The 22,113-nt window shown below is 56.7% G+C and overlaps 46 non-coding genes and 3 pseudogenes across 46 annotated transcripts; all 49 read left to right on the forward strand.

Annotated features, from left to right (window-relative positions):
* The first annotated feature begins 89 nt into the window (after positions 1 to 89).
* Positions 90 to 198, forward strand: LOC145345726 (5S ribosomal RNA; annotated as a pseudogene).
* Positions 199 to 531: 333 nt separating this feature from the next.
* LOC145346303 (5S ribosomal RNA) lies at positions 532 to 650 on the forward strand. Its single transcript, XR_013887657.1, has one exon. It is a non-coding gene; the product is annotated as a 5S ribosomal RNA (ribosomal RNA).
* Positions 651 to 983: 333 nt separating this feature from the next.
* Positions 984 to 1,102, forward strand: LOC145346121 (5S ribosomal RNA). The gene has a single exon (XR_013887482.1). It is a non-coding gene; the product is annotated as a 5S ribosomal RNA (ribosomal RNA).
* Positions 1,103 to 1,435: 333 nt separating this feature from the next.
* On the forward strand, positions 1,436 to 1,554 carry LOC145346284 (5S ribosomal RNA). Its single transcript, XR_013887638.1, has one exon. It is a non-coding gene; the product is annotated as a 5S ribosomal RNA (ribosomal RNA).
* A 333-nt stretch (positions 1,555 to 1,887) lies between these two features.
* LOC145346058 (5S ribosomal RNA) lies at positions 1,888 to 2,006 on the forward strand. The gene has a single exon (XR_013887421.1). It is a non-coding gene; the product is annotated as a 5S ribosomal RNA (ribosomal RNA).
* A 333-nt stretch (positions 2,007 to 2,339) lies between these two features.
* LOC145345898 (5S ribosomal RNA) lies at positions 2,340 to 2,458 on the forward strand. Its single transcript, XR_013887268.1, has one exon. It is a non-coding gene; the product is annotated as a 5S ribosomal RNA (ribosomal RNA).
* A 333-nt stretch (positions 2,459 to 2,791) lies between these two features.
* LOC145346083 (5S ribosomal RNA) lies at positions 2,792 to 2,910 on the forward strand. The gene has a single exon (XR_013887445.1). It is a non-coding gene; the product is annotated as a 5S ribosomal RNA (ribosomal RNA).
* Positions 2,911 to 3,243: 333 nt separating this feature from the next.
* LOC145346122 (5S ribosomal RNA) lies at positions 3,244 to 3,362 on the forward strand. The gene has a single exon (XR_013887483.1). It is a non-coding gene; the product is annotated as a 5S ribosomal RNA (ribosomal RNA).
* Positions 3,363 to 3,695: 333 nt separating this feature from the next.
* LOC145346202 (5S ribosomal RNA) lies at positions 3,696 to 3,814 on the forward strand. The gene has a single exon (XR_013887559.1). It is a non-coding gene; the product is annotated as a 5S ribosomal RNA (ribosomal RNA).
* Positions 3,815 to 4,147: 333 nt separating this feature from the next.
* On the forward strand, positions 4,148 to 4,266 carry LOC145346059 (5S ribosomal RNA). Its single transcript, XR_013887422.1, has one exon. It is a non-coding gene; the product is annotated as a 5S ribosomal RNA (ribosomal RNA).
* A 333-nt stretch (positions 4,267 to 4,599) lies between these two features.
* Positions 4,600 to 4,718, forward strand: LOC145345899 (5S ribosomal RNA). Its single transcript, XR_013887269.1, has one exon. It is a non-coding gene; the product is annotated as a 5S ribosomal RNA (ribosomal RNA).
* Positions 4,719 to 5,051: 333 nt separating this feature from the next.
* Positions 5,052 to 5,170, forward strand: LOC145346060 (5S ribosomal RNA). Its single transcript, XR_013887423.1, has one exon. It is a non-coding gene; the product is annotated as a 5S ribosomal RNA (ribosomal RNA).
* Positions 5,171 to 5,503: 333 nt separating this feature from the next.
* On the forward strand, positions 5,504 to 5,622 carry LOC145346061 (5S ribosomal RNA). The gene has a single exon (XR_013887424.1). It is a non-coding gene; the product is annotated as a 5S ribosomal RNA (ribosomal RNA).
* A 333-nt stretch (positions 5,623 to 5,955) lies between these two features.
* Positions 5,956 to 6,074, forward strand: LOC145346304 (5S ribosomal RNA). The gene has a single exon (XR_013887658.1). It is a non-coding gene; the product is annotated as a 5S ribosomal RNA (ribosomal RNA).
* Positions 6,075 to 6,407: 333 nt separating this feature from the next.
* Positions 6,408 to 6,526, forward strand: LOC145345900 (5S ribosomal RNA). The gene has a single exon (XR_013887270.1). It is a non-coding gene; the product is annotated as a 5S ribosomal RNA (ribosomal RNA).
* Positions 6,527 to 6,859: 333 nt separating this feature from the next.
* On the forward strand, positions 6,860 to 6,978 carry LOC145346285 (5S ribosomal RNA). The gene has a single exon (XR_013887639.1). It is a non-coding gene; the product is annotated as a 5S ribosomal RNA (ribosomal RNA).
* Positions 6,979 to 7,311: 333 nt separating this feature from the next.
* LOC145346062 (5S ribosomal RNA) lies at positions 7,312 to 7,430 on the forward strand. Its single transcript, XR_013887425.1, has one exon. It is a non-coding gene; the product is annotated as a 5S ribosomal RNA (ribosomal RNA).
* A 333-nt stretch (positions 7,431 to 7,763) lies between these two features.
* On the forward strand, positions 7,764 to 7,882 carry LOC145346084 (5S ribosomal RNA). The gene has a single exon (XR_013887446.1). It is a non-coding gene; the product is annotated as a 5S ribosomal RNA (ribosomal RNA).
* A 333-nt stretch (positions 7,883 to 8,215) lies between these two features.
* LOC145346123 (5S ribosomal RNA) lies at positions 8,216 to 8,334 on the forward strand. Its single transcript, XR_013887484.1, has one exon. It is a non-coding gene; the product is annotated as a 5S ribosomal RNA (ribosomal RNA).
* Positions 8,335 to 8,667: 333 nt separating this feature from the next.
* LOC145345901 (5S ribosomal RNA) lies at positions 8,668 to 8,786 on the forward strand. The gene has a single exon (XR_013887271.1). It is a non-coding gene; the product is annotated as a 5S ribosomal RNA (ribosomal RNA).
* Positions 8,787 to 9,119: 333 nt separating this feature from the next.
* LOC145346063 (5S ribosomal RNA) lies at positions 9,120 to 9,238 on the forward strand. The gene has a single exon (XR_013887426.1). It is a non-coding gene; the product is annotated as a 5S ribosomal RNA (ribosomal RNA).
* Positions 9,239 to 9,571: 333 nt separating this feature from the next.
* On the forward strand, positions 9,572 to 9,690 carry LOC145345902 (5S ribosomal RNA). The gene has a single exon (XR_013887272.1). It is a non-coding gene; the product is annotated as a 5S ribosomal RNA (ribosomal RNA).
* Positions 9,691 to 10,023: 333 nt separating this feature from the next.
* LOC145346305 (5S ribosomal RNA) lies at positions 10,024 to 10,142 on the forward strand. Its single transcript, XR_013887659.1, has one exon. It is a non-coding gene; the product is annotated as a 5S ribosomal RNA (ribosomal RNA).
* A 333-nt stretch (positions 10,143 to 10,475) lies between these two features.
* On the forward strand, positions 10,476 to 10,594 carry LOC145346125 (5S ribosomal RNA). The gene has a single exon (XR_013887486.1). It is a non-coding gene; the product is annotated as a 5S ribosomal RNA (ribosomal RNA).
* A 333-nt stretch (positions 10,595 to 10,927) lies between these two features.
* Positions 10,928 to 11,046, forward strand: LOC145345995 (5S ribosomal RNA). The gene has a single exon (XR_013887360.1). It is a non-coding gene; the product is annotated as a 5S ribosomal RNA (ribosomal RNA).
* Positions 11,047 to 11,379: 333 nt separating this feature from the next.
* Positions 11,380 to 11,498, forward strand: LOC145345904 (5S ribosomal RNA). Its single transcript, XR_013887274.1, has one exon. It is a non-coding gene; the product is annotated as a 5S ribosomal RNA (ribosomal RNA).
* Positions 11,499 to 11,831: 333 nt separating this feature from the next.
* LOC145345749 (5S ribosomal RNA) lies at positions 11,832 to 11,940 on the forward strand (annotated as a pseudogene).
* A 333-nt stretch (positions 11,941 to 12,273) lies between these two features.
* Positions 12,274 to 12,392, forward strand: LOC145346203 (5S ribosomal RNA). Its single transcript, XR_013887560.1, has one exon. It is a non-coding gene; the product is annotated as a 5S ribosomal RNA (ribosomal RNA).
* A 333-nt stretch (positions 12,393 to 12,725) lies between these two features.
* Positions 12,726 to 12,844, forward strand: LOC145345669 (5S ribosomal RNA). Its single transcript, XR_013887126.1, has one exon. It is a non-coding gene; the product is annotated as a 5S ribosomal RNA (ribosomal RNA).
* A 333-nt stretch (positions 12,845 to 13,177) lies between these two features.
* LOC145346205 (5S ribosomal RNA) lies at positions 13,178 to 13,296 on the forward strand. Its single transcript, XR_013887561.1, has one exon. It is a non-coding gene; the product is annotated as a 5S ribosomal RNA (ribosomal RNA).
* A 333-nt stretch (positions 13,297 to 13,629) lies between these two features.
* LOC145346244 (5S ribosomal RNA) lies at positions 13,630 to 13,748 on the forward strand. Its single transcript, XR_013887598.1, has one exon. It is a non-coding gene; the product is annotated as a 5S ribosomal RNA (ribosomal RNA).
* Positions 13,749 to 14,081: 333 nt separating this feature from the next.
* LOC145345674 (5S ribosomal RNA) lies at positions 14,082 to 14,200 on the forward strand. Its single transcript, XR_013887130.1, has one exon. It is a non-coding gene; the product is annotated as a 5S ribosomal RNA (ribosomal RNA).
* Positions 14,201 to 14,533: 333 nt separating this feature from the next.
* LOC145345906 (5S ribosomal RNA) lies at positions 14,534 to 14,652 on the forward strand. The gene has a single exon (XR_013887275.1). It is a non-coding gene; the product is annotated as a 5S ribosomal RNA (ribosomal RNA).
* Positions 14,653 to 14,985: 333 nt separating this feature from the next.
* LOC145346126 (5S ribosomal RNA) lies at positions 14,986 to 15,104 on the forward strand. Its single transcript, XR_013887487.1, has one exon. It is a non-coding gene; the product is annotated as a 5S ribosomal RNA (ribosomal RNA).
* A 333-nt stretch (positions 15,105 to 15,437) lies between these two features.
* LOC145346286 (5S ribosomal RNA) lies at positions 15,438 to 15,556 on the forward strand. The gene has a single exon (XR_013887640.1). It is a non-coding gene; the product is annotated as a 5S ribosomal RNA (ribosomal RNA).
* A 333-nt stretch (positions 15,557 to 15,889) lies between these two features.
* LOC145346064 (5S ribosomal RNA) lies at positions 15,890 to 16,008 on the forward strand. Its single transcript, XR_013887427.1, has one exon. It is a non-coding gene; the product is annotated as a 5S ribosomal RNA (ribosomal RNA).
* A 333-nt stretch (positions 16,009 to 16,341) lies between these two features.
* On the forward strand, positions 16,342 to 16,460 carry LOC145345907 (5S ribosomal RNA). Its single transcript, XR_013887276.1, has one exon. It is a non-coding gene; the product is annotated as a 5S ribosomal RNA (ribosomal RNA).
* A 333-nt stretch (positions 16,461 to 16,793) lies between these two features.
* On the forward strand, positions 16,794 to 16,912 carry LOC145346085 (5S ribosomal RNA). Its single transcript, XR_013887447.1, has one exon. It is a non-coding gene; the product is annotated as a 5S ribosomal RNA (ribosomal RNA).
* A 333-nt stretch (positions 16,913 to 17,245) lies between these two features.
* On the forward strand, positions 17,246 to 17,364 carry LOC145346127 (5S ribosomal RNA). Its single transcript, XR_013887488.1, has one exon. It is a non-coding gene; the product is annotated as a 5S ribosomal RNA (ribosomal RNA).
* A 333-nt stretch (positions 17,365 to 17,697) lies between these two features.
* On the forward strand, positions 17,698 to 17,816 carry LOC145345908 (5S ribosomal RNA). The gene has a single exon (XR_013887277.1). It is a non-coding gene; the product is annotated as a 5S ribosomal RNA (ribosomal RNA).
* A 333-nt stretch (positions 17,817 to 18,149) lies between these two features.
* Positions 18,150 to 18,268, forward strand: LOC145346065 (5S ribosomal RNA). Its single transcript, XR_013887428.1, has one exon. It is a non-coding gene; the product is annotated as a 5S ribosomal RNA (ribosomal RNA).
* A 333-nt stretch (positions 18,269 to 18,601) lies between these two features.
* LOC145346128 (5S ribosomal RNA) lies at positions 18,602 to 18,720 on the forward strand. The gene has a single exon (XR_013887489.1). It is a non-coding gene; the product is annotated as a 5S ribosomal RNA (ribosomal RNA).
* Positions 18,721 to 19,053: 333 nt separating this feature from the next.
* On the forward strand, positions 19,054 to 19,172 carry LOC145346146 (5S ribosomal RNA). The gene has a single exon (XR_013887506.1). It is a non-coding gene; the product is annotated as a 5S ribosomal RNA (ribosomal RNA).
* Positions 19,173 to 19,505: 333 nt separating this feature from the next.
* LOC145345909 (5S ribosomal RNA) lies at positions 19,506 to 19,624 on the forward strand. The gene has a single exon (XR_013887278.1). It is a non-coding gene; the product is annotated as a 5S ribosomal RNA (ribosomal RNA).
* Positions 19,625 to 19,957: 333 nt separating this feature from the next.
* Positions 19,958 to 20,066, forward strand: LOC145345750 (5S ribosomal RNA; annotated as a pseudogene).
* Positions 20,067 to 20,399: 333 nt separating this feature from the next.
* On the forward strand, positions 20,400 to 20,518 carry LOC145346206 (5S ribosomal RNA). Its single transcript, XR_013887562.1, has one exon. It is a non-coding gene; the product is annotated as a 5S ribosomal RNA (ribosomal RNA).
* A 333-nt stretch (positions 20,519 to 20,851) lies between these two features.
* On the forward strand, positions 20,852 to 20,970 carry LOC145345670 (5S ribosomal RNA). The gene has a single exon (XR_013887127.1). It is a non-coding gene; the product is annotated as a 5S ribosomal RNA (ribosomal RNA).
* A 333-nt stretch (positions 20,971 to 21,303) lies between these two features.
* Positions 21,304 to 21,422, forward strand: LOC145346208 (5S ribosomal RNA). Its single transcript, XR_013887564.1, has one exon. It is a non-coding gene; the product is annotated as a 5S ribosomal RNA (ribosomal RNA).
* A 333-nt stretch (positions 21,423 to 21,755) lies between these two features.
* LOC145346067 (5S ribosomal RNA) lies at positions 21,756 to 21,874 on the forward strand. Its single transcript, XR_013887430.1, has one exon. It is a non-coding gene; the product is annotated as a 5S ribosomal RNA (ribosomal RNA).
* The last annotated feature ends 239 nt before the right edge of the window (positions 21,875 to 22,113 follow it).

Here is a 22,113-nt window from a genome sequence, read left to right on the forward strand (position 1 = left end):
TCCCTCCCTCCTCCTCTGACCACAGCACAAAGCCAATTGTCGGCATCTGAGTTGTGAGCGTGAAAAGGCCAGAAATGAGAGCAGCCAGCGCCTACGGCCATACTAGCCTGAAAACGTCTGATCTCGGAAGCTAAGCAGGCTCAGGCCTGGTTAGTACTTGGATGGGAGACCGCCTGGGAATACCAGGTGCCGTAGGCTTTTGCTGCCAGCCGGGGCTGCCCGCAACGCCGGCTGTCGGCCCAGAGGCGGCTCACGTTTTGGCTGAGGAACTTTGCTGGTGATTTGTGGGAGAAGTCGGAACAGCAATACCCAGGAAGAAGTGCCAAGCAGACTATCTCTGGTGTCTCAGTGCTCAGGCCAGCAATATCCACCAAGAAGTGACAAGCGCAGTATCTCTGCTGATTCAGGGAGCTTTGCCCCAAACACTGCGTCAGTGTTTCCCTCCCTCCCTCCTCCTCTGACCACAGCACAAAGCCAATTGTCGGCATCTGAGTTGTGAGCGTGAAAAGGCCAGAAATGAGAGCAGCCAGCGCCTACGGCCATACTAGCCTGAAAACGCCCGATCTCGTCTGATCTCGGAAGCTAAGCAGGCTCAGGCCTGGTTAGTACTTGGATGGGAGACCGCCTGGGAATACCAGCTGCCGTAGGCTTTTGCTGCCAGCCGGGGCTGCCCGCAACGCCGGCTGTCGGCCCAGGGGCGGCTCACGTTTTGGCTGAGGAACTTTGCTGGTGATTTGTGGGAGAAGTCGGAACAGCAATACCCAGGAAGAAGTGCCAAGCAGACTATCTCTGGTGTCTCAGTGCTCAGGCCAGCAATATCCACCAAGAAGTGACAAGCGCAGTATCTCTGCTGATTCAGGGAGCTTTGCCCCAAACACTGCGTCAGTGTTTCCCTCCCTCCCTCCTCCTCTGACCACAGCACAAAGCCAATTGTCGGCATCTGAGTTGTGAGCGTGAAAAGGCCAGAAATGAGAGCAGCCAGCGCCTACGGCCATACTAGCCTGAAAACGCCCGATCTCGTCTGATCTCGGAAGCTAAGCAGGCTCAGGCCTGGTTAGTACTTGGATGGGAGACCGCCTGGGAATACCAGGTGCCGTCGGCTTTTGCTGCCAGCCGGGGCTGCCCGCAACACCGGCTGTCGGCCCAGAGGCGGCTCACGTTTTGGCTGAGGAACTTTGCTGGTGATTTGTGGGAGAAGTCGGAACAGCAATACCCAGGAAGAAGTGCCAAGCAGACTATCTCTGGTGTCTCAGTGCTCAGGCCAGCAATATCCACCAAGAAGTGACAAGCGCAGTATCTCTGCTGATTCAGGGAGCTTTGCCCCAAACACTGCGTCAGTGTTTCCCTCCCTCCCTCCTCCTCTGACCACAGCACAAAGCCAATTGTCGGCATCTGAGTTGTGAGCGTGAAAAGGCCAGAAATGAGAGCAGCCAGCGCCTACGGCCATACTAGCCTGAAAACGCCCGATCTCGTCTGATCTCGGAAGCTAAGCAGGCTCAGGCCTGGTTAGTACTTGGATGCGAGACCGCCTGGGAATACCAGGTGCCGTAGGCTTTTGCTGCCAGCCGGGGCTGCCCGCAACGCCGGCTGTCGGCCCAGGGGCGGCTCACGTTTTGGCTGAGGAACTTTGCTGGTGATTTGTGGGAGAAGTCGGAACAGCAATACCCAGGAAGAAGTGCCAAGCAGACTATCTCTGGTGTCTCAGTGCTCAGGCCAGCAATATCCACCAAGAAGTGACAAGCGCAGTATCTCTGCTGATTCAGGGAGCTTTGCCCCAAACACTGCGTCAGTGTTTCCCTCCCTCCCTCCTCCTCTGACCACAGCACAAAGCCAATTGTCGGCATCTGAGTTGTGAGCGTGAAAATGCCAGAAATGAGAGCAGCCAGTGCCTACGGCCATACTAGCCTGAAAACGCCCGATCTCGTCTGATCTCGGAAGCTAAGCAGGCTCAGGCCTGGTTAGTACTTGGATGGGAGTCCGCCTGGGAATACCAGGTGCCGTAGGCTTTTGCTGCCAGCCGGGGCTGCCCGCAACGCCGGCTGTCGGCCCAGAGGCGGCTCACGTTTTGGCTGAGGAACTTTGCTGGTGATTTGTGGGAGAAGTCGGAACAGCAATACCCAGGAAGAAGTGCCAAGCAGACTATCTCTGGTGTCTCAGTGCTCAGGCCAGCAATATCCACCAAGAAGTGACAAGCGCAGTATCTCTGCTGATTCAGGGAGCTTTGCCCCAAACACTGCGTCAGTGTTTCCCTCCCTCCCTCCTCCTCTGACCACAGCACAAAGCCAATTGTCGGCATCTGAGTTGTGAGCGTGAAAAGGCCAGAAATGAGAGCAGCCAGCGCCTACGGCCATACTAGCCTGAAAACGCCCGATCTCGTCTGATCTCGGAAGCTAAGCAGGCTCAGGCCTGGTTAGTACTTGGATGGGAGACCGCCTGGGAATACCAGGTGCCGTAGGCTTTTGCTGCCAGCCGGGGCTGCCCGCAACGCCGGCTGTCGGCCCAGAGGCGGCTCACGTTTTGGCTGAGGAACTTTGCTGGTGATTTGTGGGAGAAGTCGGAACAGCAATACCCAGGAAGAAGTGCCAAGCAGACTATCTCTGGTGTCTCAGTGCTCAGGCCAGCAATATCCACCAAGAAGTGACAAGCGCAGTATCTCTGCTGATTCAGGGAGCTTTGCCCCAAACACTGCGTCAGTGTTTCCCTCCCTCCCTCCTCCTCTGACCACAGCACAAAGCCAATTGTCGGCATCTGAGTTGTGAGCGTGAAAAGGCCAGAAATGAGTGCAGCCAGCGCCTACGGCCATACTAGCCTGAAAACGCCCGATCTCGTCTGATCTCGGAAGCTAAGCAGGCTCAGGCCTGGTTAGTACTTGGATGGGACACCGCCTGGGAATACCAGGTGCCGTAGGCTTTTGCTGCCAGCCGGGGCTGCCCGCAACGCCGGCTGTCGGCCCAGGGGCGGCTCACGTTTTGGCTGAGGAACTTTGCTGGTGATTTGTGGGAGAAGTCGGAACAGCAATACCCAGGAAGAAGTGCCAAGCAGACTATCTCTGGTGTCTCAGTGCTCAGGCCAGCAATATCCACCAAGAAGTGACAAGCGCAGTATCTCTGCTGATTCAGGGAGCTTTGCCCCAAACACTGCGTCAGTGTTTCCCTCCCTCCCTCCTCCTCTGACCACAGCACAAAGCCAATTGTCGGCATCTGAGTTGTGAGCGTGAAAAGGCCAGAAATGAGAGCAGCCAGCGCCTACGGCCATACTAGCCTGAAAACGCCCGATCTCGTCTGATCTCGGAAGCTAAGCAGGCTCAGGCCTGGTTAGTACTTGGATGGGAGACCGCCTGGGAATACCAGGTGCCGTCGGCTTTTGCTGCCAGCCGGGGCTGCCCGCAACACCGGCTGTCGGCCCAGAGGCGGCTCACGTTTTGGCTGAGGAACTTTGCTGGTGATTTGTGGGAGAAGTCGGAACAGCAATACCCAGGAAGAAGTGCCAAGCAGACTATCTCTGGTGTCTCAGTGCTCAGGCCAGCAATATCCACCAAGAAGTGACAAGCGCAGTATCTCTGCTGATTCAGGGAGCTTTGCCCCAAACACTGCGTCAGTGTTTCCCTCCCTCCCTCCTCCTCTGACCACAGCACAAAGCCAATTGTCGGCATCTGAGTTGTGAGCGTGAAAAGGCCAGAAATGAGAGCAGCCAGCGCCTACGGCCATACTAGCCTGAAAACGCCCGATCTGGTCTGATCTCGGAAGCTAAGCAGGCTCAGGCCTGGTTAGTACTTGGATGGGAGACCGCCTGGGAATACCAGGTGCCGTAGGCTTTTGCTGCCAGCCGGGGCTGCCCGCAACGCCGGCTGTCGGCCCAGAGGCGGCTCACGTTTTGGCTGAGGAACTTTGCTGGTGATTTGTGGGAGAAGTCGGAACAGCAATACCCAGGAAGAAGTGCCAAGCAGACTATCTCTGGTGTCTCAGTGCTCAGGCCAGCAATATCCACCAAGAAGTGACAAGCGCAGTATCTCTGCTGATTCAGGGAGCTTTGCCCCAAACACTGCGTCAGTGTTTCCCTCCCTCCCTCCTCCTCTGACCACAGCACAAAGCCAATTGTCGGCATCTGAGTTGTGAGCGTGAAAAGGCCAGAAATGAGAGCAGCCAGCGCCTACGGCCATACTAGCCTGAAAACGCCCGATCTCGTCTGATCTCGGAAGCTAAGCAGGCTCAGGCCTGGTTAGTACTTGGATGGGAGTCCGCCTGGGAATACCAGGTGCCGTAGGCTTTTGCTGCCAGCCGGGGCTGCCCGCAACGCCGGCTGTCGGCCCAGAGGCGGCTCACGTTTTGGCTGAGGAACTTTGCTGGTGATTTGTGGGAGAAGTCGGAACAGCAATACCCAGGAAGAAGTGCCAAGCAGACTATCTCTGGTGTCTCAGTGCTCAGGCCAGCAATATCCACCAAGAAGTGACAAGCGCAGTATCTCTGCTGATTCAGGGAGCTTTGCCCCAAACACTGCGTCAGTGTTTCCCTCCCTCCCTCCTCCTCTGACCACAGCACAAAGCCAATTGTCGGCATCTGAGTTGTGAGCGTGAAAAGGCCAGAAATGAGAGCAGCCAGCGCCTACGGCCATACTAGCCTGAAAACGCCCGATCTCGTCTGATCTCGGAAGCTAAGCAGGCTCAGGCCTGGTTAGTACTTGGATGGGAGACCGCCTGGGAATACCAGGTGCCGTAGGCTTTTGCTGCCAGCCGGGGCTGCCCGCAACGCCGGCTGTCGGCCCAGGGGCGGCTCACGTTTTGGCTGAGGAACTTTGCTGGTGATTTGTGGGAGAAGTCGGAACAGCAATACCCAGGAAGAAGTGCCAAGCAGACTATCTCTGGTGTCTCAGTGCTCAGGCCAGCAATATCCACCAAGAAGTGACAAGCGCAGTATCTCTGCTGATTCAGGGAGCTTTGCCCCAAACACTGCGTCAGTGTTTCCCTCCCTCCCTCCTCCTCTGACCACAGCACAAAGCCAATTGTCGGCATCTGAGTTGTGAGCGTGAAAAGGCCAGAAATGAGAGCCGCCAGTGCCTACGGCCATACTAGCCTGAAAACGCCCGATCTCGTCTGATCTCGGAAGCTAAGCAGGCTCAGGCCTGGTTAGTACTTGGATGGGAGTCCGCCTGGGAATACCAGGTGCCGTAGGCTTTTGCTGCCAGCCGGGGCTGCCCGCAACGCCGGCTGTCGGCCCAGAGGCGGCTCACGTTTTGGCTGAGGAACTTTGCTGGTGATTTGTGGGAGAAGTCGGAACAGCAATACCCAGGAAGAAGTGCCAAGCAGACTATCTCTGGTGTCTCAGTGCTCAGGCCAGCAATATCCACCAAGAAGTGACAAGCGCAGTATCTCTGCTGATTCAGGGAGCTTTGCCCCAAACACTGCGTCAGTGTTTCCCTCCCTCCCTCCTCCTCTGACCACAGCACAAAGCCAATTGTCGGCATCTGAGTTGTGAGCGTGAAAAGGCCAGAAATGAGAGCAGCCAGTGCCTACGGCCATACTAGCCTGAAAACGCCCGATCTCGTCTGATCTCGGAAGCTAAGCAGGCTCAGGCCTGGTTAGTACTTGGATGGGAGTCCGCCTGGGAATACCAGGTGCCGTAGGCTTTTGCTGCCAGCCGGGGCTGCCCGCAACGCCGGCTGTCGGCCCAGAGGCGGCTCACGTTTTGGCTGAGGAACTTTGCTGGTGATTTGTGGGAGAAGTCGGAACAGCAATACCCAGGAAGAAGTGCCAAGCAGACTATCTCTGGTGTCTCAGTGCTCAGGCCAGCAATATCCACCAAGAAGTGACAAGCGCAGTATCTCTGCTGATTCAGGGAGCTTTGCCCCAAACACTGCGTCAGTGTTTCCCTCCCTCCCTCCTCCTCTGACCACAGCACAAAGCCAATTGTCGGCATCTGAGTTGTGAGCGTGAAAAGGCCAGAAATGAGAGCAGCCAGCGCCTACGGCCATACTAGCCTGAAAACGCCCGATCTCGTCTGATCTCGGAAGCTAAGCAGGCTCAGGCCTGGTTAGTACTTGGATGGGAGACCGCCTGGGAATACCAGCTGCCGTAGGCTTTTGCTGCCAGCCGGGGCTGCCCGCAACGCCGGCTGTCGGCCCAGGGGCGGCTCACGTTTTGGCTGAGGAACTTTGCTGGTGATTTGTGGGAGAAGTCGGAACAGCAATACCCAGGAAGAAGTGCCAAGCAGACTATCTCTGGTGTCTCAGTGCTCAGGCCAGCAATATCCACCAAGAAGTGACAAGCGCAGTATCTCTGCTGATTCAGGGAGCTTTGCCCCAAACACTGCGTCAGTGTTTCCCTCCCTCCCTCCTCCTCTGACCACAGCACAAAGCCAATTGTCGGCATCTGAGTTGTGAGCGTGAAAAGGCCAGAAATGAGAGCAGCCAGCGCCTACGGCCATACTAGCCTGAAAACGCCCGATCTCGTCTGATCTCGGAAGCTAAGCAGGCTCAGGCCTGGTTAGTACTTGGATGGGAGACCGCCTGGGAATACCAGGTGCCGTAGGCTTTTGCTGCCAGCCGGGGCTGCCCGCAACACCGGCTGTCGGCCCAGAGGCGGCTCACGTTTTGGCTGAGGAACTTTGCTGGTGATTTGTGGGAGAAGTCGGAACAGCAATACCCAGGAAGAAGTGCCAAGCAGACTATCTCTGGTGTCTCAGTGCTCAGGCCAGCAATATCCACCAAGAAGTGACAAGCGCAGTATCTCTGCTGATTCAGGGAGCTTTGCCCCAAACACTGCGTCAGTGTTTCCCTCCCTCCCTCCTCCTCTGACCACAGCACAAAGCCAATTGTCGGCATCTGAGTTGTGAGCGTGAAAAGGCCAGAAATGAGAGCAGCCAGCGCCTACGGCCATACTAGCCTGAAAACGCCCGATCTCGTCTGATCTCGGAAGCTAAGCAGGCTCAGGCCTGGTTAGTACTTGGATGCGAGACCGCCTGGGAATACCAGGTGCCGTAGGCTTTTGCTGCCAGCCGGGGCTGCCCGCAACGCCGGCTGTCGGCCCAGGGGCGGCTCACGTTTTGGCTGAGGAACTTTGCTGGTGATTTGTGGGAGAAGTCGGAACAGCAATACCCAGGAAGAAGTGCCAAGCAGACTATCTCTGGTGTCTCAGTGCTCAGGCCAGCAATATCCACCAAGAAGTGACAAGCGCAGTATCTCTGCTGATTCAGGGAGCTTTGCCCCAAACACTGCGTCAGTGTTTCCCTCCCTCCCTCCTCCTCTGACCACAGCACAAAGCCAATTGTCGGCATCTGAGTTGTGAGCGTGAAAAGGCCAGAAATGAGAGCAGCCAGTGCCTACGGCCATACTAGCCTGAAAACGCCCGATCTCGTCTGATCTCGGAAGCTAAGCAGGCTCAGGCCTGGTTAGTACTTGGATGGGAGTCCGCCTGGGAATACCAGGTGCCGTAGGCTTTTGCTGCCAGCCGGGGCTGCCCGCAACGCCGGCTGTCGGCCCAGAGGCGGCTCACGTTTTGGCTGAGGAACTTTGCTGGTGATTTGTGGGAGAAGTCGGAACAGCAATACCCAGGAAGAAGTGCCAAGCAGACTATCTCTGGTGTCTCAGTGCTCAGGCCAGCAATATCCACCAAGAAGTGACAAGCGCAGTATCTCTGCTGATTCAGGGAGCTTTGCCCCAAACACTGCGTCAGTGTTTCCCTCCCTCCCTCCTCCTCTGACCACAGCACAAAGCCAATTGTCGGCATCTGAGTTGTGAGCGTGAAAAGGCCAGAAATGAGTGCAGCCAGCGCCTACGGCCATACTAGCCTGAAAACGCCCGATCTCGTCTGATCTCGGAAGCTAAGCAGGCTCAGGCCTGGTTAGTACTTGGATGGGACACCGCCTGGGAATACCAGGTGCCGTAGGCTTTTGCTGCCAGCCGGGGCTGCCCGCAACGCCGGCTGTCGGCCCAGGGGCGGCTCACGTTTTGGCTGAGGAACTTTGCTGGTGATTTGTGGGAGAAGTCGGAACAGCAATACCCAGGAAGAAGTGCCAAGCAGACTATCTCTGGTGTCTCAGTGCTCAGGCCAGCAATATCCACCAAGAAGTGACAAGCGCAGTATCTCTGCTGATTCAGGGAGCTTTGCCCCAAACACTGCGTCAGTGTTTCCCTCCCTCCCTCCTCCTCTGACCACAGCACAAAGCCAATTGTCGGCATCTGAGTTGTGAGCGTGAAAAGGCCAGAAATGAGTGCAGCCAGCGCCTACGGCCATACTAGCCTGAAAACGCCCGATCTCGTCTGATCTCGGAAGCTAAGCAGGCTCAGGCCTGGTTAGTACTTGGATGGGAGACCGCCTGGGAATACCAGGTGCCGTCGGCTTTTGCTGCCAGCCGGGGCTGCCCGCAACACCGGCTGTCGGCCCAGAGGCGGCTCACGTTTTGGCTGAGGAACTTTGCTGGTGATTTGTGGGAGAAGTCGGAACAGCAATACCCAGGAAGAAGTGCCAAGCAGACTATCTCTGGTGTCTCAGTGCTCAGGCCAGCAATATCCACCAAGAAGTGACAAGCGCAGTATCTCTGCTGATTCAGGGAGCTTTGCCCCAAACACTGCGTCAGTGTTTCCCTCCCTCCCTCCTCCTCTGACCACAGCACAAAGCCAATTGTCGGCATCTGAGTTGTGAGCGTGAAAAGGCCAGAAATGAGAGCAGCCAGCGCCTACGGCCATACTAGCCTGAAAACGCCCGATCTCGTCTGATCTCGGAAGCTAAGCAGGCTCAGGCCTGGTTAGTACTTGGATGGGAGACCGCCTGGGAATACCAGGTGCCGTAGGCTTTTGCTGCCAGCCGGGGCTGCCCGCAACGCCGGCTGTCGGCCCAGGGGCGGCTCACGTTTTGGCTGAGGAACTTTGCTGGTGATTTGTGGGAGAAGTCGGAACAGCAATACCCAGGAAGAAGTGCCAAGCAGACTATCTCTGGTGTCTCAGTGCTCAGGCCAGCAATATCCACCAAGAAGTGACAAGCGCAGTATCTCTGCTGATTCAGGGAGCTTTGCCCCAAACACTGCGTCAGTGTTTCCCTCCCTCCCTCCTCCTCTGACCACAGCACAAAGCCAATTGTCGGCATCTGAGTTGTGAGCGTGAAAAGGCCAGAAATGAGAGCCGCCAGTGCCTACGGCCATACTAGCCTGAAAACGCCCGATCTCGTCTGATCTCGGAAGCTAAGCAGGCTCAGGCCTGGTTAGTACTTGGATGGGAGTCCGCCTGGGAATACCAGGTGCCGTAGGCTTTTGCTGCCAGCCGGGGCTGCCCGCAACGCCGGCTGTCGGCCCAGAGGCGGCTCACGTTTTGGCTGAGGAACTTTGCTGGTGATTTGTGGGAGAAGTCGGAACAGCAATACCCAGGAAGAAGTGCCAAGCAGACTATCTCTGGTGTCTCAGTGCTCAGGCCAGCAATATCCACCAAGAAGTGACAAGCGCAGTATCTCTGCTGATTCAGGGAGCTTTGCCCCAAACACTGCGTCAGTGTTTCCCTCCCTCCCTCCTCCTCTGACCACAGCACAAAGCCAATTGTCGGCATCTGAGTTGTGAGCGTGAAAAGGCCAGAAATGAGAGCAGCCAGCGCCTACGGCCATACTAGCCTGAAAACGCCCGATCTCGTCTGATCTCGGAAGCTAAGCAGGCTCAGGCCTGGTTAGTACTTGGATGGGAGACCGCCTGGGAATACCAGGTGCCGTAGGCTTTTGCTGCCAGCCGGGGCTGCCCGCAACGCCGGCTGTCGGCCCAGAGGCGGCTCACGTTTTGGCTGAGGAACTTTGCTGGTGATTTGTGGGAGAAGTCGGAACAGCAATACCCAGGAAGAAGTGCCAAGCAGACTATCTCTGGTGTCTCAGTGCTCAGGCCAGCAATATCCACCAAGAAGTGACAAGCGCAGTATCTCTGCTGATTCAGGGAGCTTTGCCCCAAACACTGCGTCAGTGTTTCCCTCCCTCCCTCCTCCTCTGACCACAGCACAAAGCCAATTGTCGGCATCTGAGTTGTGAGCGTGAAAAGGCCAGAAATGAGTGCAGCCAGCGCCTACGGCCATACTAGCCTGAAAACGCCCGATCTCGTCTGATCTCGGAAGCTAAGCAGGCTCAGGCCTGGTTAGTACTTGGATGGGAGACCGCCTGGGAATACCAGCTGCCGTAGGCTTTTGCTGCCAGCCGGGGCTGCCCGCAACGCCGGCTGTCGGCCCAGGGGCGGCTCACGTTTTGGCTGAGGAACTTTGCTGGTGATTTGTGGGAGAAGTCGGAACAGCAATACCCAGGAAGAAGTGCCAAGCAGACTATCTCTGGTGTCTCAGTGCTCAGGCCAGCAATATCCACCAAGAAGTGACAAGCGCAGTATCTCTGCTGATTCAGGGAGCTTTGCCCCAAACACTGCGTCAGTGTTTCCCTCCCTCCCTCCTCCTCTGACCACAGCACAAAGCCAATTGTCGGCATCTGAGTTGTGAGCGTGAAAAGGCCAGAAATGAGAGCAGCCAGCGCCTACGGCCATACTAGCCTGAAAACGCCCGATCTCGTCTGATCTCGGAAGCTAAGCAGGCTCAGGCCTGGTTAGTACTTGGATGGGAGACCGCCTGGGAATACCAGGTGCCGTCGGCTTTTGCTGCCAGCCGGGGCTGCCCGCAACACCGGCTGTCGGCCCAGAGGCGGCTCACGTTTTGGCTGAGGAACTTTGCTGGTGATTTGTGGGAGAAGTCGGAACAGCAATACCCAGGAAGAAGTGCCAAGCAGACTATCTCTGGTGTCTCAGTGCTCAGGCCAGCAATATCCACCAAGAAGTGACAAGCGCAGTATCTCTGCTGATTCAGGGAGCTTTGCCCCAAACACTGCGTCAGTGTTTCCCTCCCTCCCTCCTCCTCTGACCACAGCACAAAGCCAATTGTCGGCATCTGAGTTGTGAGCGTGAAAAGGCCAGAAATGAGAGCAGCCAGCGCCTACGGCCATACTAGCCTGAAAACGCCCGATCTCGTCTGATCTCGGAAGCTAAGCAGGCTCAGGCCTGGTTAGTACTTGGGTGGGAGACCGCCTGGGAATACCAGGTGCCGTAGGCTTTTGCTGCCAGCCGGGGCTGCCCGCAACGCCGGCTGTCGGCCCAGAGGCCGCTCACGTTTTGGCTGAGGAACTTTGCTGGTGATTTGTGGGAGAAGTCGGAACAGCAATACCCAGGAAGAAGTGCCAAGCAGACTATCTCTGGTGTCTCAGTGCTCAGGCCAGCAATATCCACCAAGAAGTGACAAGCGCAGTATCTCTGCTGATTCAGGGAGCTTTGCCCCAAACACTGCGTCAGTGTTTCCCTCCCTCCCTCCTCCTCTGACCACAGCACAAAGCCAATTGTCGGCATCTGAGTTGTGAGCGTGAAAAGGCCAGAAATGAGAGCAGCCAGCGCCTACGGCCATACTAGCCTGAAAACGCCCGATCTCGTCTGATCTCGGAAGCTAAGCAGGCTCAGGCCTGGTTAGTACTTGGATGGGAGACCGCCTGGGAATACCAGGTGCCGTAGGCTTTTGCTGCCAGCTGGGGCTGCCCGCAACGCCGGCTGTCGGCCCAGGGGCGGCTCACGTTTTGGCTGAGGAACTTTGCTGGTGATTTGTGGGAGAAGTCGGAACAGCAATACCCAGGAAGAAGTGCCAAGCAGACTATCTCTGGTGTCTCAGTGCTCAGGCCAGCAATATCCACCAAGAAGTGACAAGCGCAGTATCTCTGCTGATTCAGGGAGCTTTGCCCCAAACACTGCGTCAGTGTTTCCCTCCCTCCCTCCTCCTCTGACCACAGCACAAAGCCAATTGTCGGCATCTGAGTTGTGAGCGTGAAAAGGCCAGAAATGAGAGCAGCCAGCGCCTACGGCCATACTAGCCTGATCTCGTCTGATCTCCGAAGCTAAGCAGGCTCAGGCCTGGTTAGTACTTGGATGGGAGACCGCCTGGGAATACCAGGTGCCGTAGGCTTTTGCTGCCAGCCGGGGCTGCCCGCAACGCCGGCTGTCGGCCCAGAGGCGGCTCACGTTTTGGCTGAGGAACTTTGCTGGTGATTTGTGGGAGAAGTCGGAACAGCAATACCCAGGAAGAAGTGCCAAGCAGACTATCTCTGGTGTCTCAGTGCTCAGGCCAGCAATATCCACCAAGAAGTGACAAGCGCAGTATCTCTGCTGATTCAGGGAGCTTTGCCCCAAACACTGCGTCAGTGTTTCCCTCCCTCCCTCCTCCTCTGACCACAGCACAAAGCCAATTGTCGGCATCTGAGTTGTGAGCGTGAAAAGGCCAGAAATGAGAGCAGCCAGCGCCTACGGCCATACTAGCCTGAAAACGCCCGATCTGGTCTGATCTCGGAAGCTAAGCAGGCTCAGGCCTGGTTAGTACTTGGATGGGAGACCGCCTGGGAATACCAGGTGCCGTAGGCTTTTGCTGCCAGCCGGGGCTGCCCGCAACGCCGGCTGTCGGCCCAGAGGCGGCTCACGTTTTGGCTGAGGAACTTTGCTGGTGATTTGTGGGAGAAGTCGGAACAGCAATACCCAGGAAGAAGTGCCAAGCAGACTATCTCTGGTGTCTCAGTGCTCAGGCCAGCAATATCCACCAAGAAGTGACAAGCGCAGTATCTCTGCTGATTCAGGGAGCTTTGCCCCAAACACTGCGTCAGTGTTTCCCTCCCTCCCTCCTCCTCTGACCACAGCACAAAGCCAATTGTCGGCATCTGAGTTGTGAGCGTGAAAAGGCCAGAAATGAGAGCAGCCAGCGCCTACGGCCATACTAGCCTGAAAACGCCCGATCTCGTCTGATCTCGGAAGCTAAGCAGGCTCAGGCCTGGTTAGTACTTGGATGCGAGACCGCCTGGGAATACCAGGTGCCGTCGGCTTTTGCTGCCAGCCGGGGCTGCCCGCAACACCGGCTGTCGGCCCAGAGGCGGCTCACGTTTTGGCTGAGGAACTTTGCTGGTGATTTGTGGGAGAAGTCGGAACAGCAATACCCAGGAAGAAGTGCCAAGCAGACTATCTCTGGTGTCTCAGTGCTCAGGCCAGCAATATCCACCAAGAAGTGACAAGCGCAGTATCTCTGCTGATTCAGGGAGCTTTGCCCCAAACACTGCGTCAGTGTTTCCCTCCCTCCCTCCTCCTCTGACCACAGCACAAAGCCAATTTTCGGCATCTGAGTTGTGAGCGTGAAAAGGCCAGAAATGAGAGCAGCCAGCGCCTACGGCCATACTAGCCTGAAAACGCCCGATCTGGTCTGATCTCGGAAGCTAAGCAGGCTCAGGCCTGGTTAGTACTTGGATGGGAGACCGCCTGGGAATACCAGGTGCCGTAGGCTTTTGCTGCCAGCCGGGGCTGCCCGCAACGCCGGCTGTCGGCCCAGGGGCGGCTCACGTTTTGGCTGAGGAACTTTGCTGGTGATTTGTGGGAGAAGTCGGAACAGCAATACCCAGGAAGAAGTGCCAAGCAGACTATCTCTGGTGTCTCAGTGCTCAGGCCAGCAATATCCACCAAGAAGTGACAAGCGCAGTATCTCTGCTGATTCAGGGAGCTTTGCCCCAAACACTGCGTCAGTGTTTCCCTCCCTCCCTCCTCCTCTGACCACAGCACAAAGCCAATTGTCGGCATCTGAGTTGTGAGCGTGAAAAGGCCAGAAATGAGAGCAGCCAGTGCCTACGGCCATACTAGCCTGAAAACGCCCGATCTCGTCTGATCTCGGAAGCTAAGCAGGCTCAGGCCTGGTTAGTACTTGGATGGGAGTCTGCCTGGGAATACCAGGTGCCGTAGGCTTTTGCTGCCAGCCGGGGCTGCCCGCAACGCCGGCTGTCGGCCCAGAGGCGGCTCACGTTTTGGCTGAGGAACTTTGCTGGTGATTTGTGGGAGAAGTCGGAACAGCAATACCCAGGAAGAAGTGCCAAGCAGACTATCTCTGGTGTCTCAGTGCTCAGGCCAGCAATATCCACCAAGAAGTGACAAGCGCAGTATCTCTGCTGATTCAGGGAGCTTTGCCCCAAACACTGCGTCAGTGTTTCCCTCCCTCCCTCCTCCTCTGACCACAGCACAAAGCCAATTGTCGGCATCTGAGTTGTGAGCGTGAAAAGGCCAGAAATGAGAGCAGCCAGCGCCTACGGCCATACTAGCCTGAAAACGCCCGATCTGGTCTGATCTCGGAAGCTAAGCAGGCTCAGGCCTGGTTAGTACTTGGATGCGAGACCGCCTGGGAATACCAGGTGCCGTAGGCTTTTGCTGCCAGCCGGGGCTGCCCGCAACGCCGGCTGTCGGCCCAGAGGCGGCTCACGTTTTGGCTGAGGAACTTTGCTGGTGATTTGTGGGAGAAGTCGGAACAGCAATACCCAGGAAGAAGTGCCAAGCAGACTATCTCTGGTGTCTCAGTGCTCAGGCCAGCAATATCCACCAAGAAGTGACAAGCGCAGTATCTCTGCTGATTCAGGGAGCTTTGCCCCAAACACTGCGTCAGTGTTTCCCTCCCTCCCTCCTCCTCTGACCACAGCACAAAGCCAATTGTCGGCATCTGAGTTGTGAGCGTGAAAAGGCCAGAAATGAGAGCAGCCAGCGCCTACGGCCATACTAGCCTGAAAACGCCCGATCTCGTCTGATCTCGGAAGCTAAGCAGGCTCAGGCCTGGTTAGTACTTGGATGGGAGACCGCCTGGGAATACCAGGTGCCGTAGGCTTTTGCTGCCAGCCGGGGCTGCCCGCAACGCCGGCTGTCGGCCCAGGGGCGGCTCACGTTTTGGCTGAGGAACTTTGCTGGTGATTTGTGGGAGAAGTCGGAACAGCAATACCCAGGAAGAAGTGCCAAGCAGACTATCTCTGGTGTCTCAGTGCTCAGGCCAGCAATATCCACCAAGAAGTGACAAGCGCAGTATCTCTGCTGATTCAGGGAGCTTTGCCCCAAACACTGCGTCAGTGTTTCCCTCCCTCCCTCCTCCTCTGACCACAGCACAAAGCCAATTGTCGGCATCTGAGTTGTGAGCGTGAAAAGGCCAGAAATGAGAGCAGCCAGCGCCTACGGCCATACTAGCCTGAAAACGCCCGATCTCGTCTGATCTCGGAAGCTAAGCAGGCTCAGGCCTGGTTAGTACTTGGATGGGAGACCGCCTGGGAATACCAGGTGCCGTCGGCTTTTGCTGCCAGCCGGGGCTGCCCGCAACACCGGCTGTCGGCCCAGAGGCGGCTCACGTTTTGGCTGAGGAACTTTGCTGGTGATTTGTGGGAGAAGTCGGAACAGCAATACCCAGGAAGAAGTGCCAAGCAGACTATCTCTGGTGTCTCAGTGCTCAGGCCAGCAATATCCACCAAGAAGTGACAAGCGCAGTATCTCTGCTGATTCAGGGAGCTTTGCCCCAAACACTGCGTCAGTGTTTCCCTCCCTCCCTCCTCCTCTGACCACAGCACAAAGCCAATTGTCGGCATCTGAGTTGTGAGCGTGAAAAGGCCAGAAATGAGAGCAGCCAGCGCCTACGGCCATACTAGCCTGAAAACGCCCGATCTCGTCTGATCTCGGAAGCTAAGCAGGCTCAGGCCTGGTTAGTACTTGGATGCGAGACCGCCTGGGAATACCAGGTGCCGTAGGCTTTTGCTGCCAGCCGGGGCTGCCCGCAACGCCGGCTGTCGGCCCAGGGGCGGCTCACGTTTTGGCTGAGGAACTTTGCTGGTGATTTGTGGGAGAAGTCGGAACAGCAATACCCAGGAAGAAGTGCCAAGCAGACTATCTCTGGTGTCTCAGTGCTCAGGCCAGCAATATCCACCAAGAAGTGACAAGCGCAGTATCTCTGCTGATTCAGGGAGCTTTGCCCCAAACACTGCGTCAGTGTTTCCCTCCCTCCCTCCTCCTCTGACCACAGCACAAAGCCAATTGTCGGCATCTGAGTTGTGAGCGTGAAAAGGCCAGAAATGAGAGCAGCCAGTGCCTACGGCCATACTAGCCTGAAAACGCCCGATCTCGTCTGATCTCGGAAGCTAAGCAGGCTCAGGCCTGGTTAGTACTTGGATGGGAGTCCGCCTGGGAATACCAGGTGCCGTAGGCTTTTGCTGCCAGCCGGGGCTGCCCGCAACGCCGGCTGTCGGCCCAGAGGCGGCTCACGTTTTGGCTGAGGAACTTTGCTGGTGATTTGTGGGAGAAGTCGGAACAGCAATACCCAGGAAGAAGTGCCAAGCAGACTATCTCTGGTGTCTCAGTGCTCAGGCCAGCAATATCCACCAAGAAGTGACAAGCGCAGTATCTCTGCTGATTCAGGGAGCTTTGCCCCAAACACTGCGTCAGTGTTTCCCTCCCTCCCTCCTCCTCTGACCACAGCACAAAGCCAATTGTCGGCATCTGAGTTGTGAGCGTGAAAAGGCCAGAAATGAGAGCAGCCAGCGCCTACGGCCATACTAGCCTGAAAACGCCCGATCTCGTCTGATCTCGGAAGCTAAGCAGGCTCAGGCCTGGTTAGTACTTGGATGGGAGACCGCCTGGGAATACCAGGTGCCGTAGGCTTTTGCTGCCAGCCGGGGCTGCCCGCAACGCCGGCTGTCGGCCCAGAGGCGGCTCACGTTTTGGCTGAGGAACTTTGCTGGTGATTTGTGGGAGAAGTCGGAACAGCAATACCCAGGAAGAAGTGCCAAGCAGACTATCTCTGGTGTCTCAGTGCTCAGGCCAGCAATATCCACCAAGAAGTGACAAGCGCAGTATCTCTGCTGATTCAGGGAGCTTTGCCCCAAACACTGCGTCAGTGTTTCCCTCCCTCCCTCCTCCTCTGACCACAGCACAAAGCCAATTGTCGGCATCTGAGTTGTGAGCGTGAAAAGGCCAGAAATGAGTGCAGCCAGCGCCTACGGCCATACTAGCCTGAAAACGCCCGATCTCGTCTGATCTCGGAAGCTAAGCAGGCTCAGGCCTGGTTAGTACTTGGATGGGACACCGCCTGGGAATACCAGGTGCCGTAGGCTTTTGCTGCCAGCCGGGGCTGCCCGCAACGCCGGCTGTCGGCCCAGGGGCGGCTCACGTTTTGGCTGAGGAACTTTGCTGGTGATTTGTGGGAGAAGTCGGAACAGCAATACCCAGGAAGAAGTGCCAAGCAGACTATCTCTGGTGTCTCAGTGCTCAGGCCAGCAATATCCACCAAGAAGTGACAAGCGCAGTATCTCTGCTGATTCAGGGAGCTTTGCCCCAAACACTGCGTCAGTGTTTCCCTCCCTCCCTCCTCCTCTGACCACAGCACAAAGCCAATTGTCGGCATCTGAGTTGTGAGCGTGAAAAGGCCAGAAATGAGAGCAGCCAGCGCCTACGGCCATACTAGCCTGAAAACGCCCGATCTCGTCTGATCTCGGAAGCTAAGCAGGCTCAGGCCTGGTTAGTACTTGGATGGGAGACCGCCTGGGAATACCAGGTGCCGTCGGCTTTTGCTGCCAGCCGGGGCTGCCCGCAACACCGGCTGTCGGCCCAGAGGCGGCTCACGTTTTGGCTGAGGAACTTTGCTGGTGATTTGTGGGAGAAGTCGGAACAGCAATACCCAGGAAGAAGTGCCAAGCAGACTATCTCTGGTGTCTCAGTGCTCAGGCCAGCAATATCCACCAAGAAGTGACAAGCGCAGTATCTCTGCTGATTCAGGGAGCTTTGCCCCAAACACTGCGTCAGTGTTTCCCTCCCTCCCTCCTCCTCTGACCACAGCACAAAGCCAATTGTCGGCATCTGAGTTGTGAGCGTGAAAAGGCCAGAAATGAGAGCAGCCAGCGCCTACGGCCATACTAGCCTGAAAACGCCCGATCTCGTCTGATCTCGGAAGCTAAGCAGGCTCAGGCCTGGTTAGTACTTGGATGGGAGACCGCCTGGGAATACCAGGTGCCGTAGGCTTTTGCTGCCAGCCGGGGCTGCCCGCAACGCCGGCTGTCGGCCCAGGGGCGGCTCACGTTTTGGCTGAGGAACTTTGCTGGTGATTTGTGGGAGAAGTCGGAACAGCAATACCCAGGAAGAAGTGCCAAGCAGACTATCTCTGGTGTCTCAGTGCTCAGGCCAGCAATATCCACCAAGAAGTGACAAGCGCAGTATCTCTGCTGATTCAGGGAGCTTTGCCCCAAACACTGCGTCAGTGTTTCCCTCCCTCCCTCCTCCTCTGACCACAGCACAAAGCCAATTGTCGGCATCTGAGTTGTGAGCGTGAAAAGGCCAGAAATGAGAGCCGCCAGTGCCTACGGCCATACTAGCCTGAAAACGCCCGATCTCGTCTGATCTCGGAAGCTAAGCAGGCTCAGGCCTGGTTAGTACTTGGATGGGAGTCCGCCTGGGAATACCAGGTGCCGTAGGCTTTTGCTGCCAGCCGGGGCTGCCCGCAACGCCGGCTGTCGGCCCAGAGGCGGCTCACGTTTTGGCTGAGGAACTTTGCTGGTGATTTGTGGGAGAAGTCGGAACAGCAATACCCAGGAAGAAGTGCCAAGCAGACTATCTCTGGTGTCTCAGTGCTCAGGCCAGCAATATCCACCAAGAAGTGACAAGCGCAGTATCTCTGCTGATTCAGGGAGCTTTGCCCCAAACACTGCGTCAGTGTTTCCCTCCCTCCCTCCTCCTCTGACCACAGCACAAAGCCAATTGTCGGCATCTGAGTTGTGAGCGTGAAAAGGCCAGAAATGAGAGCAGCCAGCGCCTACGGCCATACTAGCCTGAAAACGCCCGATCTCGTCTGATCTCGGAAGCTAAGCAGGCTCAGGCCTGGTTAGTACTTGGATGGGAGACCGCCTGGGAATACCAGGTGCCGTCGGCTTTTGCTGCCAGCCGGGGCTGCCCGCAACACCGGCTGTCGGCCCAGAGGCGGCTCACGTTTTGGCTGAGGAACTTTGCTGGTGATTTGTGGGAGAAGTCGGAACAGCAATACCCAGGAAGAAGTGCCAAGCAGACTATCTCTGGTGTCTCAGTGCTCAGGCCAGCAATATCCACCAAGAAGTGACAAGCGCAGTATCTCTGCTGATTCAGGGAGCTTTGCCCCAAACACTGCGTCAGTGTTTCCCTCCCTCCCTCCTCCTCTGACCACAGCACAAAGCCAATTGTCGGCATCTGAGTTGTGAGCGTGAAAAGGCCAGAAATGAGAGCAGCCAGCGCCTACGGCCGTACTAGCCTGAAAACGCCCGATCTCGTCTGATCTCGGAAGCTAAGCAGGCTCAGGCCTGGTTAGTACTTGGGTGGGAGACCGCCTGGGAATACCAGGTGCCGTAGGCTTTTGCTGCCAGCCGGGGCTGCCCGCAACGCCGGCTGTCGGCCCAGAGGCCGCTCACGTTTTGGCTGAGGAACTTTGCTGGTGATTTGTGGGAGAAGTCGGAACAGCAATACCCAGGAAGAAGTGCCAAGCAGACTATCTCTGGTGTCTCAGTGCTCAGGCCAGCAATATCCACCAAGAAGTGACAAGCGCAGTATCTCTGCTGATTCAGGGAGCTTTGCCCCAAACACTGCGTCAGTGTTTCCCTCCCTCCCTCCTCCTCTGACCACAGCACAAAGCCAATTGTCGGCATCTGAGTTGTGAGCGTGAAAAGGCCAGAAATGAGAGCAGCCAGCGCCTACGGCCATACTAGCCTGAAAACGCCCGATCTCGTCTGATCTCGGAAGCTAAGCAGGCTCAGGCCTGGTTAGTACTTGGATGGGAGACCGCCTGGGAATACCAGGTGCCGTAGGCTTTTGCTGCCAGCCGGGGCTGCCCGCAACGCCGGCTGTCGGCCCAGGGGCGGCTCACGTTTTGGCTGAGGAACTTTGCTGGTGATTTGTGGGAGAAGTCGGAACAGCAATACCCAGGAAGAAGTGCCAAGCAGACTATCTCTGGTGTCTCAGTGCTCAGGCCAGCAATATCCACCAAGAAGTGACAAGCGCAGTATCTCTGCTGATTCAGGGAGCTTTGCCCCAAACACTGCGTCAGTGTTTCCCTCCCTCCCTCCTCCTCTGACCACAGCACAAAGCCAATTGTCGGCATCTGAGTTGTGAGCGTGAAAAGGCCAGAAATGAGAGCAGCCAGCGCCTACGGCCATACTAGCCTGATCTCGTCTGATCTCCGAAGCTAAGCAGGCTCAGGCCTGGTTAGTACTTGGATGGGAGACCGCCTGGGAATACCAGGTGCCGTAGGCTTTTGCTGCCAGCCGGGGCTGCCCGCAACGCCGGCTGTCGGCCCAGAGGCGGCTCACGTTTTGGCTGAGGAACTTTGCTGGTGATTTGTGGGAGAAGTCGGAACAGCAATACCCAGGAAGAAGTGCCAAGCAGACTATCTCTGGTGTCTCAGTGCTCAGGCCAGCAATATCCACCAAGAAGTGACAAGCGCAGTATCTCTGCTGATTCAGGGAGCTTTGCCCCAAACACTGCGTCAGTGTTTCCCTCCCTCCCTCCTCCTCTGACCACAGCACAAAGCCAATTGTCGGCATCTGAGTTGTGAGCGTGAAAAGGCCAGAAATGAGAGCAGCCAGCGCCTACGGCCATACTAGCCTGAAAACGCCCGATCTGGTCTGATCTCGGAAGCTAAGCAGGCTCAGGCCTGGTTAGTACTTGGATGGGAGACCGCCTGGGAATACCAGGTGCCGTAGGCTTTTGCTGCCAGCCGGGGCTGCCCGCAACGCCGGCTGTCGGCCCAGAGGCGGCTCACGTTTTGGCTGAGGAACTTTGCTGGTGATTTGTGGGAGAAGTCGGAACAGCAATACCCAGGAAGAAGTGCCAAGCAGACTATCTCTGGTGTCTCAGTGCTCAGGCCAGCAATATCCACCAAGAAGTGACAAGCGCAGTATCTCTGCTGATTCAGGGAGCTTTGCCCCAAACACTGCGTCAGTGTTTCCCTCCCTCCCTCCTCCTCTGACCACAGCACAAAGCCAATTGTCGGCATCTGAGTTGTGAGCGTGAAAAGGCCAGAAATGAGAGCAGCCAGCGCCTACGGCCATACTAGCCTGAAAACGCCCGATCTCGTCTGATCTCGGAAGCTAAGCAGGCTCAGGCCTGGTTAGTACTTGGATGCGAGACCGCCTGGGAATACCAGGTGCCGTCGGCTTTTGCTGCCAGCCGGGGCTGCCCGCAACACCGGCTGTCGGCCCAGAGGCGGCTCACGTTTTGGCTGAGGAACTTTGCTGGTGATTTGTGGGAGAAGTCGGAACAGCAATACCCAGGAAGAAGTGCCAAGCAGACTATCTCTGGTGTCTCAGTGCTCAGGCCAGCAATATCCACCAAGAAGTGACAAGCGCAGTATCTCTGCTGATTCAGGGAGCTTTGCCCCAAACACTGCGTCAGTGTTTCCCTCCCTCCCTCCTCCTCTGACCACAGCACAAAGCCAATTTTCGGCATCTGAGTTGTGAGCGTGAAAAGGCCAGAAATGAGAGCAGCCAGCGCCTACGGCCATACTAGCCTGAAAACGCCCGATCTGGTCTGATCTCGGAAGCTAAGCAGGCTCAGGCCTGGTTAGTACTTGGATGGGAGACCGCCTGGGAATACCAGGTGCCGTAGGCTTTTGCTGCCAGCCGGGGCTGCCCGCAACGCCGGCTGTCGGCCCAGGGGCGGCTCACGTTTTGGCTGAGGAACTTTGCTGGTGATTTGTGGGAGAAGTCGGAACAGCAATACCCAGGAAGAAGTGCCAAGCAGACTATCTCTGGTGTCTCAGTGCTCAGGCCAGCAATATCCACCAAGAAGTGACAAGCGCAGTATCTCTGCTGATTCAGGGAGCTTTGCCCCAAACACTGCGTCAGTGTTTCCCTCCCTCCCTCCTCCTCTGACCACAGCACAAAGCCAATTGTCGGCATCTGAGTTGTGAGCGTGAAAAGGCCAGAAATGAGAGCAGCCAGTGCCTACGGCCATACTAGCCTGAAAACGCCCGATCTCGTCTGATCTCGGAAGCTAAGCAGGCTCAGGCCTGGTTAGTACTTGGATGGGAGTCCGCCTGGGAATACCAGGTGCCGTAGGCTTTTGCTGCCAGCCGGGGCTGCCCGCAACGCCGGCTGTCGGCCCAGAGGCGGCTCACGTTTTGGCTGAGGAACTTTGCTGGTGATTTGTGGGAGAAGTCGGAACAGCAATACCCAGGAAGAAGTGCCAAGCAGACTATCTCTGGTGTCTCAGTGCTCAGGCCAGCAATATCCACCAAGAAGTGACAAGCGCAGTATCTCTGCTGATTCAGGGAGCTTTGCCCCAAACACTGCGTCAGTGT

This window comes from Carcharhinus amblyrhynchos, chromosome 7 (genome assembly GCF_965287045.1).
Source record: "Carcharhinus amblyrhynchos chromosome 7, sCarAmb.v2.hapA, whole genome shotgun sequence".
Taxonomy (NCBI): domain Eukaryota; kingdom Metazoa; phylum Chordata; class Chondrichthyes; order Carcharhiniformes; family Carcharhinidae; genus Carcharhinus; species Carcharhinus amblyrhynchos.